General features: G+C 45.5%; 1 protein-coding gene and 1 long non-coding RNA gene across 5 annotated transcripts in view; one reads left to right on the top strand and one right to left on the bottom strand.

Annotated features, from left to right (window-relative positions):
* Positions 1-20769, bottom strand: part of Msra (methionine sulfoxide reductase A) — a 329701-nt gene that overhangs the window by 45971 nt on the left and 262961 nt on the right. The gene's annotated exons all lie outside the window — the stretch shown is intronic.
* Positions 19653-20649, top strand: LOC127230289 (uncharacterized). The gene is made up of 2 exons (XR_007835171.1): positions 19653-19694; positions 20334-20649. It is a non-coding gene; the product is annotated as an uncharacterized LOC127230289 (long non-coding RNA).

The following is a 20769-nucleotide window of genomic DNA, read 5'->3' as shown; positions in this document are numbered from 1 at the left end:
ACAGATAAGAAAACTGAGGCTCAGAATTCATCTAAGTCTCATAGAAAGTTAGAGTAAAGTCAGGATGGAAACCTCAGCCCTCATTGTGTCACAAGTCAAGCATTTTCACTTTGCTTCCTTGGGAAAAATCAAACAGCTCAGCAAAATGAAACTCTAGCTGGACAGAGGAGTGAAAGAAAGCACAGTGCTCTTATGCAGGAAGTTAATCTTTCCAGGAAATGGAGAGGAGAGCAGTGACCAGAAGGTAAAAGACACATAGGAGGGTGACACTCTCATGTTAAGGGTATGTCAGGGACACATGGAAAATCAGACTATTGTGTGCATGTGTACTACATTACATGAGTGTGTGCATGTGTGTATATGTATGTGCCTGTGTGCATGTGTGTTTATGTGTTCCTGCAAGCATGCACATGTGGGACTTGTGTGCATGCATGCATGTGTGTGTATGAGTATGAATGTGTGTGTGTGTATGTGTGTGTGTGTGTGTGTGTGTGTGTGTGTGTGTGAGCATCAGTGTGTGCTTGGTGTGTGTGGAAGTCCAAAGACACCTTCATGGCATTCAGGTATTGAACGCTGAGCTTTCTCACCAGCCTACAGCTTCTCTTAAGAGTTATTTTATGTGGCTAGCTGGCATTGTGCATATACGTTTAAACAAAGAGCCAAATGTAGACGCCTCATTTGGGAGTTGTGAGGAAGGCAGAGGGTTCTTAGCAAACAGCTCTGAGCAGCAGTTTCTGCTTCTATTCTGAGTTTTCAGCCCTGAGGATCCTTGTGAGATGAAAGGACAAGCTGATGCATCCCAGGACCCAATCATCTGTCTCCCTGCCGGGGTGGTGGGGGTGGGGGTGGGGTGTCAGAGTCGATGGGGCCATTTCTTCATCTCACCCTGAGCCACCAGTGTGTAAAGCACTAAAGCAGAGTTAGAGACTCGAGCTGGAGAAAGAAACATGGGCTCTGGGTTCCAGGCACAGCCCTCTCATATGACGTTTAATGAACTTCAGACACAGACTCCAGAGTTGCTGGCCAATCAGGGCTAGGAAGCTATTAATGTGACTCATGGCAGCAACAGGAAGGCTTTGCTGCTCTCGATTCTGCCTTTCCTAGCACTGCACCTTTCAAACGGCCTGTTATCTTAGAGAAGGTAGCAAATGCCTTTTGAATTATGTCTTCAAGAAACAATACTTTCCTGCTCATTAAATGTGGGGGTGGTGAGACATGACCGTGAGCTGTGAGCCTGGGAGGACAAAGGCAGAGGCCACCAGGGCACTGCACGGCTCTATTAGCTGGGCAAGGCTGTTTATTGGGTTGAAAACTGCTTTATAATTAGGGAGTGAAGCCAAGGCACAGATAAGTGGCTGCACAAGAAAGTACCAGAATAGGCAGAGGCAGAAGAGCCACAGGCTTGCCCAACCCCTTCCCCAGTCAAGGAGGTTCATTCAAAGAGGCAGGCAGGGAATGTAGAAGGCCTAACCTTTGATATCTGCACTGCAGCAGAGAGCCCCTGTTCACACCCTAGAGGTGGCCTCCTCCCACTAGGCCTACCTCTGAGTCCCTACCATCTGTATGAACAGCCATTCTCTTGGGAGAAAAGACACATTACCAAAACACAGCTTTGTGCCAGTTTGTGCTGGCTTCATGTCCTATACAGGATACCATATACATTACTGCTGGACAACCATGGCAAGCTCTGCCCCCATCAGCTTAAAATCCCACTGGGGCGCTCTGAACAGATGGCAACAATTGTGGCATTGCCCCAGAGCTCATAGCAAAAGCACACCAAGAAATGAGACTTAAAATCCACAATCCATAGCATTTACAACCCAACTAGGTGACAGGATAGCTCCAAAGTACATTCCAAGGCCACCAGTGGTCATGAGACATTGGGCAGCCAGCCACGCCGGAGAAAGCAGAGGGAAGCCATAGGCACCTGAGGGACCAGCATCAACACATCCATGGCTTTTGATGATAAGCATGGGGTCCAGGGCAAACCCAGTTGAGGCTGTGATTAGTGGGCTCCAATTGCCGCAGTCATGAAAGCAAAATTCTATTGAGTAGTCAGAAACCACAAAGGACAAATCAAAGGCCAAAGAAGTATGGTGAGCAGAACTCAGAAGAACACTTCCAAAAGCAAGCCACTGCCACCACCACTGTCAACACCACCATCACTGCCACCGCCACTGCCTCTACCACTGCCATCACATGGCTTTTATACTCGGTGAAACAGCAAAAGGAGACATCAAAGCCAGAAAAGGCAGATAAACCCATGCTTCCAAAACTCCAGGGGACCTGTCCTCACATAAAACCCCAGGTTTGCCAAAGGGGTCTACATCTGAGACCACCCTCTATTTTGGGGGAACCCGAGGAAGTGGGAGAAGAGGACTCTCTGTGGTAGTTGATATTCAGGTCAAAAGACAAAGCTAACTCAAAAAAATGAAAAACTAGGGTACAGGAGAGCACCCTTAGGGATTACAGAGGCATGCCAAAAGCCAATCAATCAAAACCATGGCATATTGTTTTCTAGTGACACAAATGCTTTAAGAACATGATGTAAGCCTGGCAGTGGTAGCACATGCCTTTAATCCTAGCACTCGGGAGGCAGAGGCAGGCAGATCTTTGTGTTCATGGCCAGCCTGGAGAGTTCCAGGACAGCCAGGACTGTTACACAGAGAAACCCTGTCTCAAAACAAACAACAACAACAAAACAAAAAGCAAAAACAAAACAACAAAAAACAGATACAAAACAAAACACAAGAACATGATGTAAGACCTGAAGTTGCAATTTGAAATAATTTTAGAACTGTAAATTAAGGAATATAAGAGTTATTACATACAACAACAATGCCTTAAAGGAAAGGAAGGGTGAAAGATGGAAATTTAAAAATAAAACAAAACCAATTTTTTTTTTTTTTGAGACAGGATCTTGTGCAGCTCAGGCTGGCCTTGAAGTCGTTATGTAGCTGATCCTCTTGCCTCTACCTCCTGAGTGCTAGGTGGACACCACTGTGCCTGTTTTGTGTGGTACTGGGGTTTTTCATAACCAGACAATCATTTAACTAACTGAGCCACTGCCTCAGGATGTAAGTGTTTAGAAATAAAAAAAGAATCAAGGAAAATGATAATGAGATTCTTTGAGAAAAAGCCAAATAGTGAAAACAGGCAGAGAAGGACCAATGGGCAGAACATATGAAACTGACCCCTGAGAAAAGAAACCAAAGCAAGAAACAGAAGAGCATCAATGTGCTTGACAAGGCAGTTTCCCTCACATTAAAAGAGGGTTAAAATGACGTATTGCAAAGCACACGGCATACTTCAGACCGTCCCCTCGGAATGACTGGTACCAATATGTGATCTAGGAAAACCACAGGACTGAATCAGAGGACAATAGCCATGGGGTGTGTAGATAAAAAGAGCATGTGATTTGTAAAGTAAAGGAGATTAAATTATCATGTGGATAATTTCTTGTGCTTTTCATACTCAATATACTTACACTCATGATGAAAAAAGACATGTGAATAACAGTTTTATATCCAGCAAAACTACCTTCCAATAAGGGCATAAACTGCTATCGCCATTCACCAGCTCAGAGAATATCACTTCCATGAGCTGAGCCTTCATTGGAAATCTACTAGAAAATGAGTCTTAGTTGGCTGGAACAATGATGGGGGATCAACACGAGGATGGAAGATGTGTGTCAACTATGCAGCCACCTATGGAAACAAGATTATGGTAGAACTACAGGGGGAAGATGCAGTGTGTGTGGACTATATGGTCTGTCTGTGCTCACACAATGCAACTGTGAACCATGGGAAAAAGGAGCGTAACAACATCAAATACATTGAGATATTTTTAATATTATCCTATATGATGGTAATAATGTTACTATTGTTCTGATATGATTTTGATAATCATGGGATATTCCAAGTCCATGTTCTTTCAAACAAGGATTCTTGGTTTTGAAGATACAAATGAGATACAAAATTAGTCAAGTGAAAACTACAGAGTTTGGAATCTGAAATATCAGTTTTAATTTACAAAGCATTTGACACTTTCCCTCATATGTACTTCATATGTGTATTTCTAAAAACTGGAAAAAAAAAAAAAGAAGTAATGACCAATGCAGTAACAATGAGCATCATTTTCTGAAGAGATTGGGTCAGGGTCTAGGCATGGAGACAACTGACACATTAAACTGCCAACTAAAGTTGGTTATCCAGACTGCCTGTCCCTGAACACCTCCTTCCCTGTGGGTGGGGAGTACTTGCTCCAGGCTTCCCAGCTACATGGAGGAATTAAGGTCAAGACAAGTCTACAGTGATGCTGGGTCCAACCTGATTGGTATGGGACTCTAAAGGATCCGTGTTTCAATGCGAACAGGTGGTTTCTTCAAATCCCTTCCTTCAATTGTGGAATCAAGTTTCTCTATTGCTGAGATCCTAAGACCCAGTTCCTTTGGAAGGACACCATGCCTAATTATGGTCAAATTCCAAGGTTTTTCTACTGTCCCACTTTGAACCTGTGTTCTATGATGACTGGATCTTCCCATTATATGCCTTCAGTCTTGAAGGCCATATCTTCTGTGGAAGCCCTCTCAATACCACCCCCAGCATCTGCTTTCTGAAGTTGGAATCTACACACAAAGAATCCAAGAGCAGCCTGTCTGCCTGATTCTACAGCAACATGTCATACAGGCCAAGCCTTCAGTCCTTCATGTATTTAAGTGTTTATAGGGGTGAGTCTACTCCTGCCTGCCTCTGCCATAGCATGTCAGTGTTTTCTGTTTCTTACATGTAGTTAAGAACTGAGGACTTAGGACTTCTAGATCTGGCATGAAACATCCTTTCCCATGACCTTATTTGCTCTGATTAGGAAACTAAGAATCAAAGAAGTGAGTGTGCTTGGTACATGCCCTATCTATCTATCTATCTATCTATCTATCTATCTATCTATCTATTATCTATCTATCTATTATCTATCTATCTATCTATCTATTATCTATCTATCTATTATCTATCTATCTATCTATATCTATTATCTATCTATCTATTATCTATCTATCTATTATCTATCTATCTATTATCTATCTATTTATCTATCTATTATCTATCTATCTGTGTCTCTGACTTGACTGTTGCCTTATCTCCTCTCTATCCTTACACAGTCTCTTGCCAATCATGCATCATTACTCAGCAGCTACATGTAAACTACACACACTCTGTACCAGAACACGTGCTGAGTAGAGAGGAGTGATGGAGGGAGAGAAAGGCTGGAGGAAGAGTCCTGGTGCTGCAGATGGTGAAGGGGACAAACACAACCCTGCCCTGAAAGAAGTAGAGATGGGAAAGCAAATGTCACAAATAGCCAGTTATCCCATCAGGGGTGAATGGAACCATAAAGAAAGTCCAGGATAATATTGACTCATGGGCCAAAAGCCACAAAAGTCTGTGCACCTGTTTGTACAACACCTCTGGGAACTTGTTCTAAGGAACCAATTATGCATTGTGACATTAGTGTATAGGGTGAAGAAACACCAACATCCCAAAGGATAAACAATACTGGACTGGTTAAAGCATGGTACATCAATTTAACAGACACTGTGCTTTACAATGCAACAATGTTAACACAATGAAGTAACATTCAAGGTATGAAAGATACTGTGGTTGCTTGAAGGAGAAATGTTCTCTGTAGGTTCCTATATTTGAACATTGGTCTCCAGTTGGTGGCACTGTTTGGGGGATGTTTAGGAAGGGTGGCTTTGCTGGAGGAAGTATGCTACTAGAGATGGGGTTTTGACAGTCCTGTCACTTTCAGTTTTCTCTTTGTGCTTTGTGCTTGCTGTAAAGACATGAACTCTCAGCTTCCTGCTACTTGCTGGCCCGCCTTCATCTGGCCATGATGGATTTTAATGCCCGGAAACCATAAACCACACTAAACTCTTTCTTGTTTCTTTGGCTGTGGTGACTATTTTATTGCCAAACAGCATGTATGTTACTGTAGGATCTTAATGCTTAAGATACTTGTTATGAGAGAAAAGCAGCACATGTACAAAAATACTTGAAAATAGAGTGTGAGATGGTGCCGTGGGCAAAGGTGCCTTCTTCTAGGCCTAATGACCTAGGACCCACATGATAGAAAAAGAGAACTGACTCCTACAAGTTGTTCTCTGTCCTCCATGTATAACCACGCCCCATAGACAGACACCCACAGACAGACACCCACAGACGGACACCCCACAGACGGACACCCCACAGACAGACACCCCACAGACGGACACCCCACAGACAGACACCCCACAGACAGCCCACAGACGGACGCAGAAAGACAGACATATAGATACACACACAGATAGACAGATATACCCAAAATACATAGACAAATAAATATAAAAATATTATTAACAAGTGTTATTTTATTCTCTTTTTGTTGCTTATCTGTGTTTTCCTTAATAAATGTCCACTAACTATAAAAAAAACAAGAATTAAAACACAATTCTAGTCTTCCAGACAATTGAGAATTCATATCATCCTGAGTCTGGGTGTCTATCTGGGTGTTTATTTTGCATTATGCAGTGGGATTTCACACACAATGTGGTTCCACTAACTTAAAGTTGCAACTGCATGGTAACTCAACTTGAGGCTTAACAAGGCTTCAGAGAGCCGACTTCTCAGCAGGATGGGAAGTGAGCCCTTGTGTGTGCAAGAGCACCCTTGCTCAGGGCTTCACACCAAAATCAAAATTATGTGTGTAAAGAGTGGTGCTGACAAAGGAAGATACATGGAATAAGGCGGAGTGTTCCTACATGATCATCACATCAGCAAATGCTAACCCATGGGTAGCAGCTGGGGCTAGGGTGGTTGCAAAGTGCATGGCAGTGCTCTGCACTGAGAAATGCATGCTGGGACAAGCTGACACTGTAAGAACAATGAGAACTCACTGTGGTTCTCTTCCTTGCACTTTAGGAAAACTTTCTGACACACCAACCTCCCTTCTTTCCCTTTAGGATAAGGCTGCTTGCATCTTGAAAGTATTTCGTCATTTAATCTTGTGGTTTTTGAAATACAAATTTTCTTACACACTACATGGGGAAACATCGATTTATTTTCGTGTGTTATTGTACTGTGTAGGGTTCAAAAGAGTTTTTGAAGTAGATGGCTGCTCAGTACTTGGCATCTCAGAATGTAGAAGGTGAAGGGCAGTGAGTGGGTGTGGAGAGATGGAGGGAGGGGAGCAAGGGGGAGAGAGCATTGTCTCCCACCAAACATGTGGGGATTTCTAATGCAGAACTGCAGTTGAAAGGCGGGGCCCTGGCCACCCACAACAAACAAACAAACAAATAAATAATAAAAATAAAAAATTACACCAAAGCTCAGCTGCGTCTGCTACCCTGCTCAGGGCTGACCCCTGACACAAGAACACAAGCCCGCAGTTCCAAATGTAGGCATACAGCCTCTGAGGTGGGAAGGACCACCAAGAAGACCCCCCATTCACTCCATCTCTGGGGCCTCTCCCAGACCGTCCCGGAAGGAGTGTGACTGCACTCAGCAGCTGCCATTCAGCACAGCTATCTCTGACAAATGTGCTAAACAGAAAGCTTCCTGCGGTGGCAGGGGTTTTTCTTGGGCAAGACCCCAAGAGGCTGAGTTTAGTCAAGATGTTGATCCTCTGAAGAAGGCAGCTCCTTCTCCCGGGCATGTCCTGGAGCACGGCAGCTATCTTGAACATGACTTCGCTCTGAAGTCTTTGTCTCACAGTGAAAATGTATGCATGCAGAAGCGTGCTCTGGCCATGGTCCACAGTGACGGAGAGATGAAGAGAAAGGGACTGCCATGCTCTCTCCTCCTCCTCCTACCCACATGGAGATGGGAATGGGCGAAGTGACTTCGCCAGCGGAAGCACACCCCGAAGACAATTCAGATGGCCATGAGGAGAAGGCAATGTGGTCTGCCAGATGAGCAATGTGGAAGCTCCAATAGACTACTGCACAGAGGAGCCGGATTTTAAAAATAAAAGAAAAAGATAGCTGAGGCCTCTTCCTCCCTCTGGTTGCTATCGACTCTCCAAAACACTGGGTCTGGCGTGCTTTCTGATCCCTAGAGTTTGATGTACGCTTGGTTCGCAGACTGCAGTGTGTCTGCACCAGATGGCCTTGAGTTAATGAACACAAACTCATCACTTTTGCTCACCAGGGAAATGTGCAGCTCAATCTGATTTGTACTCTACAACTAAAAATATTTGAGTATTTTTAGGGAGCATTTTACCGAGACAAAATGGCACTTCAGGAAAGCGTTCAAAACAAGGGACCGACCAGCAAATTGCAACCGTGATCTCCTGTGCACCGAGCTGACTCCTTGAACCAAAATTAAAGCCACAGGCTATAAGCTGAACATCACAGTGGCCTCATTTTGCCCTGTCCCCGCCCCTGACCCCAGCTCCAGTGTCTCACCCCACACTGAACTTGTGGTCCCCAAGGTATGAAAAAGAACATTTCAAATGCCAGGTCTGCTGATTTCCATGTTAGAAACTGGGCCTTTCACAGGGTATATGATGCATAGGCACGCACATGCACAACCTTTATGTATGGATTTAGTGTCTTCTTATTTGTATGTTTTTACACGTAACAATTTTTGGATCCAGAGATGACCCACTAAATGAACTCTGTAAGACTTCCATCTTGCCCTACTCAGCTACAGCTATTTTGGGCTGTTTCTTCCGGGTCGTCAGCCCCAGCCAACAGAGCAGTTGATGCCTCATGATGGATCAGGAAATGGGAAACTGTTTTGTGTAGCTCATTTCCCCCCTCCTCCAAACTCCCACATTTTCTGCTGTTTTATTTAGAAATCATGGCAATTTGGCTCATGGACGCTGAAGTCACAGCTTCATCAGTCATCTCTGCTCTCAGCATCTCTCAATCAAGCCAGCAGCTATGCGAGTGGCTTCTGTTCTCATTAACTGTGACTGCAGTAACCTGGGCCCACAAAAGTCACTCGCCCCCTCAAATCTGGAGCCTCTCCTGGGAGCTTATTTAGAAATACCAGCCCTGGCCCCACCCAAGACCTAAAAGCTCCAGGGGCCAGGTGTGCAATAAGGTTGTGAGAGGCAATAGGAGCTGTGTTACTATGGGATGTGGTCTTGGAATCCAGCCTGCCAAGAGTCCCTGCAGGCTGCACTGTCCTATGAGGGAGATAGTTTAATCAGGTTTCCAGTGAAGATGCAAGCATCAGGCTTTCATGGATATTTTTCACGGTTTTAAAAACAACGATTTTAAAAAGTGTGTGTGTGTGTGTGTGTGTGTGTGTGTGCGTGCGCGTGCGCACGCTCACACGCACATGAGTGCAGGTGCCCTGGAGGTGGTGTTAAATCCCCTCGAGCTGGAGTTACAGGCAGTCTGAGCTGCTCTGTGGGTACTAGAAACCAAACTGAGCTCCGCAAGAGCAGAAGAGCAGCAGATACTCTTAACCGTGGAGCCATCTCTCCTGTCCCCTCTTTCATGTTTTATTGTGATCATCCACAAACAAAACAAAAGTTACTTTTGGAAGGAAAAACTGTCACTATTAGTGATACAGTGTTGTTTGGTAGGAATGAGCTCATGGAGCGAAATTATACAGGTTTCTCATTTGGACGTGGATGTCACTTGAAGAGTAAGCTTCCAGCCAAGAAGCTCCAATGTCTCAGACCAAATAGGCAATTTTATTCTCTTTAGGATGCTTAACTGGGCTGTTCTGTCTGGCAATTCTAGAGCAGATCCAAAGAATTAATAGGTAACAACGGTTTTGTGCGGTGGTTTTAAAGATCTACTCAGTAAGATAACTTCTGAACGCTGATCCTTCCTAGCCTTGGCTGACTGTGATGACTTCAACAGTCCTGGGTGACCCTGTGACTGGCAGGGGAAGCTGGCAACTCTGGGGAAGGAGGTACAACGTGAGTCTAACTCAGTGAGGCAGCTATGGTAGGTCTGGATCTGTGGAACTCAGAAGTTCACCCTACCAACAGATTCACAGGATACCAGAACTTGAAGGGCTTTGCTCTTCCTTTGCACCCAAGGGTGTCACATCCTGCAAGAGCCACAAAGACAGTAAGAGGAAAGCCATAAAGGCCCAGACTGGCCTTCCCAGCATTGTGGCCTCATGGAGGCTTGAGGTAGGTTGACCATAATTGGGAATCAGTAGCAAGCATGAAGAAAGATTTCCATAGACACAGCTGTCTGTTGGTGAGGAAAGAGAACCATAGAGGGACATTTTGTTTGAAAAGCATCAAAATTCAAGCTTTGAAGAAAAAAGATCAAAGACCCAAGACAACTTAAAGGTCACTGGCTTCTGACTCATGATTTTACATGAAATGGGGAATGTGCCCCAAATGGCCTAGCAGGTGAAGGGAAAATGAAATACAAATCAAGGCCTCCTGACTCTGGCCCAGCAATTTCCCTTCAAATCAGACGTTAGGGCAGCCCAAGGGAAGCTCTACCTTTACTGAGTGCCCTTGTCACTCTGGACTTTGTCTGTGATGTTAGGGGGCCATTTGAGAGGGTCCTGGGGACTTTGGCATTCTAACATCCAAGAGCCTCCTACAAAGAGCTCAAACTGACCTGTCCCAGACATTAAGGACAAGTGGGTGTTATGATCTGAATAGAAAGTTCTGTTGATAGTACTGAGAGCAGGAATGTGTCCAACTGTGCTGCGAAGAGGGATCTTCAGGACCTGACCAGATCACATTGGGTTATTAGGACAGAGGCCCCGGCCTGAGTTATTTGTTTTGTTTCTGTACTAAATGCCTAGCAAAAACAACTTGAGGAAGGGGGGAGCTTTATTTTAGCTCAAGTTCAAGAGAGGACATCATCCATTCTGGGGGAAAAGGCATGGTGGTTCGAGGATGAGGAAGCTGCTCACATCATGCACAGCCAGCACGCCAAGGCAGATGAACGCGGGTGCTTGGCTTGCTACCTTCTTTTCAGTCAGTCCTGAATCCCAGATCATGGCATGGTGTTGCCCATAATCTGGGTGGGTTTTCTCACCTCACTTAATCCTCTCTGGAAACACTAGGTATGCCCAGAAGTTTTTCTCCTAGGCGACTCTAAATTCTATCTGCTTGACAATCAAGAGTGTTCATGAAACACCCATGATTGAATCTGGGTGGCTTTATAAGAACACATAGAGATATACACACAATATACACATATTCCTGCTGTGGGGAGATGTACTGGGGGAGCCTTGTTAGAGCCTGTGCTATGCTGTTAGGACTCCCAAAGCTGTGCACAAAAGCAATGCCCCCTCCCTCTGTGTGTGTGTGTGTCTGTGTGTGTGTCTGTCTGTCTGTCTGTGTATGTATGTATGTACACATGCACACTGTCTGCAGGTACATATGTGGGTATGTGCTTGTACAGCATGCATGTGGAAGCCAGAGAACAATCTCTGGTGTCAACACTTGGACAGACACCGTCCACCTTTTATTTGAGACAGGGTCTCTTATTGGCCTGAAACACTGCCACACAGGCTAAGCTAGCTGTCCTGAGAGCTTTCAGGGAACCACATGAATTCACCTTCCATCTTGTCATCACTGGGATCACAGGTGTACACCACCACATCTAGCTTTTTCCAGTTCTATAGGTCCAAACTCAGACTTGTGAGCCAAGTGCTTTGCAGATCAAGCCACCCCTCTACCTCTCTTTCTTAAGTAGTTTGTTCCTAGCACTTTGTTATAGTAATGTAAAATGGACTGATCCAGTGGCTAGAGGACCTCAAAGAGTGATGAGGAGAAGACAGCAGTACTCTCAGAACTGAACTGTTAAAGTGTTGGTGCTGTGTCCATTGATCATGCAGTGTCAGGGCCTGGGCTGTGGGCGAGGCACTGCAAAGGCAACTTGGGCAGAGCCCACCTTGTCTTTGAGGGCTACCAAGGAAAAGAGGAGAGAGACATGAGCAGGAAGGGAAGCAAAAAATAGAAGGGGGTAGGGTGACATCAGCCAAGAAGACAGCACCTGTGAAGGCAAATAGTGACGGTGAAGTCACCAGCATGGAGCAGAGCGGAAGAACTGCTCATTACTTGGACCACTTCCCATCACTAACGGAACCAGAAATGGCTGCTTTACAGCCCACAGCGACCGCCACAGCCGGCAAGGTGAACCCACTGTTGCTGGGAATGCTGGCACTCACCCACAGCAATTTCTAAATATAAACTTCAGCAACTAAATAATAAATGTATTCTGCTTTGTGTGTAATTGTTTTAATTTATGGTTATTGTGTATAATTTGCATTACCTAATCATGTTTTAAAATGAAGCAATATACTGCATATAATTCTTTGGATTTTGGTAGGCATTTTACCTCTTCTGTTCACCCAGGCTGGCATTCTGCATGGCACTGGATTATTCTGGTTGTTTTATCTTTCTCAGGTGGGGAATCCAAGAACCTAAACTCATGGTGACTATCTGAGGAGGCCATCCTACTGCCCACAGTGACCATCCCAGATAGCCACACTACTATCCAGTGTCCATCTCAGGAGGCCACACAACCTTATTGTTTCCTTAACTTATACCCCAGCTTCCAACTTTGGTTTCAAGGAAGAAAGCCAAACATCTGCCCCAAGCCATCACAATGCCTCCTGCTGTGTGTCACTTCTACAACTTTCTCTATGCCCACTCGAAGCCCTCCCTTTTTGCTACCCTGAAGCCTCTCTTTTCTCCATGGTGGAATGTGTGTGTTCTCACGCATGTATGTGGAGGCCAAGAGATGGCATCAAGCGTACTGCGCTATCAATCTCCATGTTATTCTCTTGGGAGTCTCTCTGAATCTGAAGCAAACTCCAGCATTCCTACCCTGTACCCCAATACTGACGTGGCAGGTCCATGTGGCCAGGAGGCCATCCTGTCATTTTATGTGAGTAGTGGGGGATTGAATTCAGGTCCTCATGCTTATACAACAAGCACTCTTACCCACCAAGCCATCTCTGAGATCTGGCTAAAATTTGTTATTGTGAACTTAAAATGCCAGTAGAGAAATGGAACCCTGAAGATGGCATTTCTTATAATGCTACTCCATTGTGCTGTGTTCTAACAGATATGCCTAATATCTAATAGACATACAATACTGCTGATAGTAAGGAACTGAATTTATATGGCTTTTCAACTGCCTTGAGAATATGTCCAATCATATTTAATTTCCACATTGGGTAGGAAATGGAAATAGTGTGCAATATGTGTCTTCACATACTTGTGTGTGTGTATATGTGTGTGTGTGTGTGTGTGTGTGTGTGTGTGTGTGTGTGTGTACATACATGGAGGGAGTATGTGTAAGTGCATGCTCAGAAAGGAGTATGTGTTATAGGGATGATGAATAGGCCTTATATCATGTTATTTGGCCCCAGATCTGCCTATACTGTACTCCTTGAGACAATGGAGCCCATGATGATCACCCTTATTAGAGATATATCTGCCATACAAAACACATCTTTTGACTCTTGGGCTGCCCCAAGCATTCTTTGCAAGCTATTTCCAATTAACTGTGAAAACTGGGGCTCCTATATGTTGGAGTAGGGTGTTATCACAAATACCCGGAATGAATCATGCCTGCTGGCCTAAAAGCTGAAGTCCTTCCCCCATTAACTCTGAGCTTGAGCACATGACTTTTGGTAGTCAAGAAAACCTCAGTAAAGGAAGCAGGGATGGGCCAAGCTCTGTAGTTGGGGCTCACCATGCTGCCATCACCCCAAAAGGAAGACCAATCCAACTGACATTCATGGTGGAGGAAGACTGCAGAAAGAGGGGACTAGAGAGTCACAGATCCAACTGCAGTCACATGGATGAGCCAGGCAGCATGAGCAGAAAAATCCAGAAAAACATCAGAGTCCCAAAACGGAACCATTTCTGTGGGAAACCACTAGGCTTGGACTTAATCTGTTAGGCAGTTAGCAGACAGGTGCACTAAGGAGAAACAACCATGTCCATGATAGTTACTCACAGGCCCATGAGTGGACTTGAAGATTTGGGAGCAGAGACCATCTTGGTGAACTGATGGGGTGCCTTGGATCCTGTTTCTTGAGACGATGTGAAATGTATTCGGGAACATATAGGTCTGTGTGCTTGAACACTTAGTGCCCAGTTGGGGGCTGTTTTGGAAGAGAAGAGGAGCATTTGGGAGGTAAAGCTTGTCTGGGGGAAGTGGGTCCTATCAGGGTGGGGCTTGGAGTTCTCTAGCAGGCCCACTTCCCGGGCCGCACTCTGTTCTCTGACTATGAATGCAGCATGAGCAGCTGCCTTGGTCTCACTGCTATGCCTTCTCTGCAATGGACTACCCATCCTTAAACCCTGAAACCAACTGACTTTACCAGGTATTTTATCATAGCCAACAAGAAAAGCAAGAGTTCCATTCTAGAATGGAGAAATCACTACAGTGAACTTACCCACTGCTTCATGATTCTCAGTGAGTGTAACACACTGGATACCAATGGCCGCTGTCAACCACAAGCACAGGCAAACAGCTGCTGAGAGACAATGGGCAGATGAGTGGAAGACAGGGTGATGAGGGCCTTGCCTTGGTGGTCACACAGCCATGAGTTCAGGGCAATGGTAGAACCCAGGCCTCCCCCTGCATCTTCTTTTGGGTGACACTGCTCATCTATGGCAGGGGGAGACCTCCCACCCTATAGCTCAGAGCTAAGAATCACATGCCAGTGTAAGCTTTAGGGGGCTACAATGTGTTCTGCCTTCAAAGTGATCTTTGGGTAAACAAGAGTCCCAAGTGGTGTCTCCCAGATAGCTACTCAGCAAGACACAGGATGAATCAATTTATTCATTCATTATTGATACCCCCATATGTCAGAGCAGAATCTGAGCTAGCAGGGACCATCGTGTGCAGACAATTGCTTTGGCTTGATATGTAGAGCTGTGTATTCATAGGACCTCACTTAAAAGTCTCTGCCCTTTATTGTTATGCTCCAGTTTGCTTGTGAAGTCTTCAAATGAATATATGCCATTTTAAAGATATTAAACAAACCTGTTGACTGTGCTCAAGGTCCACAAGGGATCTACTCTGCCCCCAAAGAACAAAATGTCACATTTACATTTGTGGAATACAGAGGATTGGGTTGCCTCCCATTATGGTGCTCTCCCCTGAACTTAGCAGGAGGCGATGGTTTTGGAAAGCAATTTGCAAATGGATGGTACAACAGACATGCACTTTGTATTGGGCGGGGAGTGAGTAGAAAAACACATGCTAGAAACAAATTTTAATCATCATAAATCAGGCTTCCGTTTGCTCAACTGTAATAATACAATCCGCAGCTCATTATAAAGCTTCATGCCTCCTTCAGAACATGATCGTTCCTGCAGGACGCGCAGCATGGGTTGTTGGATCTGATGTGCAACCAATTATATCCTGTGTCAGCTCTGCTTATATACCACTGGGAAGGGCTACAGACAGAGCCATTTTCAACAAGTGGAATGCCCTCACACTGAGATGTCACTGAGCCACCAAAATGGTGAGTTCTAGGTTCAGTGAGAGGCCCCATCTCAAAAAATAAGATAGGTGGGCCGGATAGATGGTTCAGCAGTTAAGAGCACTGGCTGCTCTTCCAGAGGACCCAGTTTGGTTCTCAGCACCCACATCATAGCTCATAACTATCTGTAAGTTCAGTTCTAGTAGCTCTAACATTGGCTTCTGGCCTTCACAGGCACCAGGCATACTTGTGATACACAGATATAAACGCAGGCAAAACATTAGTATATATAAAATAAGGTAGAGAAGTGACTGAGGTAGACATCCAACAGCAACCTCAGCCTCCACATGCACCCGTGTACACCACACAATATACAATATATACCTCTGTGGCCAGTTTAGTTCTCAAGGTCATTTGTAGACTAAGAGGCACTTTTGACTAGAACAAGCAGAAACTAATGGGATCTGGGATGGCTATGCACCCGACAAGCAAAGGTTGGGGGGACTTGTAAGGAAGATACTTCATGTCATATGATTCCTGCAGTAGCCCCAGTGTCAACTTGGACATCAGACTGTCAGAGCAAAGTCATGGCATTTGCTCTCAGTTGGAGCCTCCCAACATGGAGCAGTGCATGCCAGCTTCCCATCACTTTCTCTAGAGACGACATGCTGATGTGTGGATCAGGAAAATAGCTGCCTAGCTTCCTTTGAAGAACCTCAAAGGCTGCCTTTGCCAAACATGGGAACTTCATAAACATACACAGTTATCTAATGGGTGATGATGGGATGAGCTAGGAGGCCTCTCTGGTTTAAGGTCAGGTCTGTTCCACTTTGCTGGCTCTACTCAGCAATATGAACAGCCATGTCAATCAGTGCAGAGATGTTTTCCCAGAGCTATAACACAGGGTGGCCTGTCTTCTGATGGAGGGCATGCATGTTTCTTTTGTTCCACTCCTGTATTTTCTTGCTGACTCTAGCCTATGGTTCTCTCAGCCTCATCAGAAGGTTCACCATAAGGCCAGGATGTTTACGAAGGATGATGATGCCAGTGCTGAGGAGGAATCAGCCATAAGGCCAGGATGTTTATGGAGGATGATAATGCCAACGCTGAAGAGGAGTCAGCCATAAGGACAGGATGTTTATGGAGGATGATGACGCCAGCACTGAGGAGGACTTGGCAGTTCCTGGGTTAGGTAACCACCCATTAGCCTGAAAACCTCTAGGGCAGAATGCTTGCACACAAGATAGAAAACATCTTTTGAAACTGTGCCCATGACCAATGCACAATTACCAAACTTTAGCCCACTGCAGAAAATCAATAAAACCACTAAATCCTTTGACTGGTAAATAACTCACTGCTCCCAATACCCTGCAGCTTCAGCTGAGGTCCCAGTAAAGCTTTGCCTGCTTTGTTTATGGCATGTGACTTAGGATCATCCACATACATACCCCATAAAAATATTTTAATGTATGTGTATGGGTATCTTGCCTTCATATATGTCTATGTGTGTGCCTGGTGCCTATGGAAGTAAGAAGAGGGTATCAGACACCCTGTAACTGGAATTACAGATGGTTGTGAGCTGTGATGTGGATGCTGTTGGGAACTGAGCCATCTTTCCAGCCCCAGATCAGGCTCATTTCTATTGTATCTGATTTATAAGATTCTACCATCCAGTAACAAACAGGAAAATAGAATGGAACACACTCTGTGTACTCATGTTCCATGGATCCATGTGTCTGAGAGACCCTGGGAATCGCCAAGATCTCTCCCAGAATCCACAACATCAAGACTTTTAAAATTATAACATGGTCTATTTCTTCTTTTTGCCCTTATGATCTCATGAGTGTAGGTGGAGATTCCTAGGAGCTACGTGGATGTGATAACAGCCTCACTCCAGCAGCTGAGTGGGTCTTAGAAACTGCCAAGTTCCTACCTCTAGATGATAGTTATTTTGGAGGGGCATTCCTGAATAATTCTCAAATGTTTAAAGAGGTCCTGAGGACAACAGAAACCCACAGGCCTAGAGTCTGCAGCAGAGGAGGACAGAGGCAAGACCAGAAGGGCTGGGCTCTCATTTAGTTATGGCACAGCTGACTCAGAAGTGAATGTTGTTGACATCATGCATTGAGCAGGCCCAGCCACCACCACACCACATGGGGGTGTCAACCCTCTCCTAGAGAAAGTCCTAACTGTAGCTCCCCTCCCCTCACCCCTTACAGGCAAGTCAGAGGGACCCTGAAACACATTGCTAGGAGACACTGTGCCTCTCCCCTAGTTATCATCTTCCCTGCCTATACTTTTCCTGTCATCAGCTGAGTGGTTAAGGCCAACTTCCCACCCCCAGGAAAGTCCCTTTGCTGCTATCTCTGAAAAACTCTATATGAATTGTGAGAAGGCACACAATGAAACTGACATTGTAGACCAGTGGTCCCTTCTCAATGGAATATGGGATTAGACCCGCTTTTGAGACTAGGAAATGGAGGCGGAGTATGAGTTACTTACTTGGGTTTAAATAAGTAATCAGGTATCTCTGCTACCCAAATCTGTATGTTGAATCTTAGGTTCACTATGCCAAGATGCCAGATTGAATTCTGCATCAAAATAATTTGGGGACTTTAAATGATTTCACTTTCATCATCTCTACTCCTGAAGATTCTAATTTTGTGGATGTGGGTGTGACTCTGGAAGCTTCAGAACCTGTCAGAGAACCCACTTGTGCTTAGCCTCAGTTACAAATGCCGCTGGGGAGGGGGGGGGCTGGCCACACCAACACACCTTGCTGGCTCTCTTTGGGGTCATGTTTTTTTTTTTTTTTGAAGAAGTAAGACTTTTATAATCATGTGAGAATTGTTCTCTTTATGAGGACAAGCAGACACCAAGTGACACATGGGTGTGTCACCAATGACTCCATATCCAGTAGTCACCTATGAATGTTTGTAGATTTTGGTTTGCCTACAGATTTCTGACAGCCCTTTGAGCAAACTTCCGGCACTTGGTAAATACTTTGAGAACTGAATTAAATGTAGTAAAGTGGGTATAGGATTCTACAGCCTTGTGTACGGGTGGAAGAGGGGCATGAGCCCCACATGGCCACTGGAACTCAGTTTGACAATCTGATGCTAGGGGCCTGAAAGAGTCCAGAAGCTGGCATTGGCTCAGACTGAGGCTTGGCTGGAACAGGTCATCATGACTCCTTGGTATCAGGGGGTTGTGTCCTAACTTTGGGGTCTCTATCTCAGCATGCATGAGGACTCAATTTCCCATGCCACACAGAATGGACCTCAAGACAATATGGCAGTTTTGAGGGCCCAGCAAAATTTGAGGCTGGTGTAGGAGAGGATCTGAGGGGACCATAAGAGGGTGCGCATGTCCCCTCCTACATTGTGAGACGATGTGGTGGGAAATTCTATTGCCTTACAGGAAACATAAGCCAACAAGGACTCAAGCCAAGGACAGGGCAGATGTGGAATCTATCCAATGCCTGATGTCTATGCGGACTTCCACATAGATCCTACATTGGTTACTTCTCCCAGTGTGGCAACAAAATACCTGACAGAAACAACAGAAACAAAGGAGAGTTCTTTTTAGCCCATATTTGGGGAGGGGCATCCCACCACAGGGCAGCAGGCACTTGAGGCAGCTGGCCACACTGCCCTCACAAGCAGGAAGGCAGAGAGGGACCCTGGTACTCAGCTTCTGGGACACTCTTCTCCCACAAGGACCTAGGTCCTTCCCTAGGCTCAAACACTGGCCATTGGTGAGCTATCTGTGAATCACAGTTTCGGCTGAAGCAAAGGCTGGAGAAGCAGGGCCTGTTATGTTAGAGTGAAATGTCTCCCACGGGCTCGTCCTTTGAGCCCTTATTCAAGTTGGTGGTGCTATTTTGGGAGTCATCGAACTTTCAGGAGGTAGGGGCCTAGGGAAGGACATAGGTCCTTGGGGAGGAGTGTCCTGGAAGTTGATAATCTAGGCAGCCCCAGATTCTGGTTTTGTTTTCTCTACTGCCTGGTCAGACATGATTAGCACCATCTCAGCCACACACAGGCTGATACAGGCTATTCACTCTACTCTTTCCTGCTGTGACTGACAAGAGCCACACTTAAATCCCTTCTCCTTTATGTTGTTCCCGTCAGACATTCCAGTTACACCCATGAAACATAACTAACACAGGACCCCTTGGTACCTGTTGGTGACACAGAAGGATCAAGTGCATGCTCACTTACCAGCCATCTTCAACTTCAACTCTGTGGGAAGTCCCCTCGGTCCATGCAGGTAAGGTGATAACCCCAGTGAAGAAGGGCAGATCAAGCGTGGGCAAAGTGGTGCCTGGCAATGACAATGGCTTGCCCACCATCTGTGCCCTGCACTCCTGGTACCGCTGTAGCCTTGCCCTGGCAGAGTGTTTCCTGTATGGCAGCCCTCACAGCTGGTGGCCTCCCTTGAGCTTCACAACAGTCTGCAGTGTGAGCAGGAAGGATATGGGCAGCTAGCACTGCTATGTGGATTAGGGACTGACATTTAAGAAGTTAAACCAGTCACCGATGCATTCCAAAACTATCAAAGGGTGCAAGAGGCTTAAAACTCACAGTACGCTTGGCCCTTTTTGGGTTTTCTCAACCCTAAAATACTATTTGTTTCCCCTTGGTTGTTGCGGACCAATTTTGCTCCCTGGAACTATTTCCTTCTCTGGGCCCATCTTTTCAGATCCCTTTTTGACACTCAAAGTGCACACAATGGCTCCCATTTTCTCCTCAGTCCCGATCCCTGCAATCGTTTGCCTTTTCTCCAACAGAAGGGCACTTTGCCCCTCTGCTGCTCTTTGACTGAGCCTGGGGTCTATTTTTTCTTATCTGTTATCAGCCTCCCTAACCCTTACTTGGCTGGGTCACCTAATTTCCCTTCTACCTCCAGGTCTTATTAGTCTTGCTCCAGAAACCCACAGCCTTGCTGTCATAACAAAGGAAGTGTGCGCTTGTGAGGACCACTTTGCAAACTGATGCAGCCAGAGAAGGGCACCTTGCTGCGTACTAATGATGCTTTAATCACATGTTCCTGACGTGACTGCCTAGGGAGAGTCGAGCAGTTTGTGCTGATCTCAGTGCAGCTGAGGAAGACTGGGCCAAAGGGAAGCATAAGACAAGATGGAGGTCATGAACCATATGGTATCACCAAGGAAATCATAATGATGTTTGATATTAAAACCAGAAAAATTAACCACTTTCAAGAAGCCAAAGGAGCCTGCTTGAATACAGATCTGTGTACAGCCGACTGCATGCTTCTCTTTGTAGGCTGATAGTAGATCTTTCTGGTAAGGTCTTGCCTGATCATGATGTAGGCTCCTGGAGGG

Source organism: Phodopus roborovskii, unplaced genomic scaffold (assembly GCF_943737965.1).
Source record: "Phodopus roborovskii unplaced genomic scaffold, PHOROB, whole genome shotgun sequence".
In the NCBI taxonomy this organism is placed as follows: domain Eukaryota; kingdom Metazoa; phylum Chordata; class Mammalia; order Rodentia; family Cricetidae; genus Phodopus; species Phodopus roborovskii.
This window is presented reverse-complemented; position numbering and strand designations above follow the sequence as displayed.